This window comes from Neomonachus schauinslandi, chromosome X, assembly GCF_002201575.2.
Source record: "Neomonachus schauinslandi chromosome X, ASM220157v2, whole genome shotgun sequence".
NCBI classification, from domain to species: Eukaryota; Metazoa; Chordata; class Mammalia; order Carnivora; family Phocidae; genus Neomonachus; species Neomonachus schauinslandi.
The window spans coordinates 116,078,553-116,080,921 of NC_058419.1; positions in this window are offsets into that span (position 1 = coordinate 116,078,553).

Genomic DNA, 2,369 nt, shown 5'->3' on the forward strand with positions numbered 1-2,369 from the left:
CAAGCAAAATCGGAAAATACCGGGGGTGGGGAACTATGAACCTGATTCCCCCCCCCCCCCCCCGTAATCTATAAAGAGAATACTGCACAGTACATGTAGGTGTGCTTTACTTCTGTGTCATAACCCGTAAAGTATCTGGTGAGAAGACATGCCATAAGTGAAATGATGCTCTAAAAAAAGCCCTTACACGTTGCTGGGCTCAAATGCTCTTAGCCAGTTGAAATGAACAGTATTATTTAGAGATTAACCTAATCCTGAGCTGGTGAATGATATAATTTTTTAAAATGTGAAAGAGTGGAGGTGGGAATGCAGTCTACAAACACCGCATTGTTGGACTTTAGGTGTATAGTGCCATTCAGTTACATGCTCTGAGCCTCCATGCCCGAGTCTCAGGTGGGTGTGGAAGATTTGCTGTGAAATGAACGCACTTCCCCGTTACTTTTTAAAGTATTTCTCCATCGCTAACTCTATACAGCTGTGCCCTCTGCTGGATGAAGAGGGTACTGTTTTGCGGAGCTCTACATAGACCTAATACAGTGCTTTATAATCCTACCTAAGCAAAAATTTTCATCACTTGAATTCTGAGTAATATCTCACAATTAGTTGGCTCTATCCCACACCAATCCCCTAATCCTCTTTATAAATTACTATTAAAGAATCTCATCTACCGAAGATTCAAAACACTGTTAAAGATTAACTCAGAACTGTTAATATTGTCAGCTGATACTGACTCTTGTTACTTCTCAAAAAAAGTACACTTAATTAAACATCATAAGGTAAATATGGGTTAATCTTTTTGGAGTTCCCCTCATCTCAAGAAAATGCATAATGAATCCTTTCATCGTAGTTTTTCAGTTTGCAAAGATCCACATAACCACAATTATTGTCCCATTTCATTTCATTATTTCATTTAACCAGGATTTATTCCCATGCTAGGTTTGGGTGACACAGAACCAAATAAGGTATGGCCCCAGTTCTCAGGAGGTTTGTCATTGAGTGGAAGATGTCGAGAAGTAAACTGATAATTGTAGAGTAACACGTGTCATGAACACTGGGATGACCCCGCTCCCCCTTCAGCAAAGGACTTGTTGCTCCAGCCACAGGAAGCCAAGTAACCCAATGCCAGGCCCCCTTCTAGGAGCCGTGGCCGGTGACTGCTCCAGATGGGAGAATAATGGCCGACCCATCTCTGCCCAACTGGTGACAACTCACAAGGGCCATTCTAGCTCCTGAGATGCCTGGGGGTCCGTGAATATGGCTGTTAGGCTGCTCCCTAGTTCAACTCTTCTCTCTACCCCAGTGGCTCTCAAATGGGGGTGATTTTGCCCCCCCTTCACCCTCACCAGGGGTGGCAATGTCTGGAGACACTTTGGGTCATCACAACTGGGGGAGAAGGAGGGAGGAGAGGTGTGTGTACATACACATGAGCATGTGTTAGCAATCATCCTCCAAACCTGTGGCCCACTGATATACATCTGAAGGGTCTCATGACTAAGGTTTTACTACACAGTCATAAATGACCTTATCTTAATAGCAGCTAGCCCCTCAAGGTCCTGAAAACCTCGCTCCCAAATTCCTTAGAGACTTATGCTCTCCCTAACCCCCTCCCAACTTAAGAGTATATAATCAGTCACTCCTCACAACCCTGGTGCAGCTCCTTCTGCCCACGGGTCCTGTCCCCAGGCTTTAATAAAACCACCTTTTTTTGCCAAGAATTCTTTCTTGACCATTCGCTCCTGGACCCCAATATTTCACATCAAAACTGACCTTCCTTTATGCAGCTCCCGGGTAAGAACTCAGGACTGTTTGCAGGGGCTTTAGCACCACTCACTTGACCCAGGCAAGGGGACTGGCTCCTAACCAGCTTCTCGACAACACTCAGGCAGCAGAGAGGTAACAGGCGTGGGGAGATCCAAAAAGCCCGCCAGGAGATGAACCATGGCTTCCCACACCTAGCAGGATCATCCACACCTGTTCATCCCCCGGGAGGACTTTGCCACCCACCCCCTACCACCACCACCACCACAGTCTGGGACTACTCTGTGAGCCTTCGTGCTTTAGGCAATGACCTCTATAGATTCCCTTGCCCCGGGGGATTTAAAGACATTTTACATCCACTTTCTGGGCCTTTGGGCAGCCCTCAGTCAATCTCCTCTCCAGCTGCTGGGACAAGCAGGAACAGAGTTCTCCAGAGTATTACAAAGAGGACATGTCATGCTGCATCTGGAGCCTGGTTTTTGCCCAGTAGTGTCTTTCTGTTTCTCCCAGACATGCCCCTCCCACTCCCAGGGTACACAGACACGAAGCGCTGTGAATTATCTGGCCCCAAACGTCAATAGTACCGGAGGTGAGGAACCCTATTTTTAAAA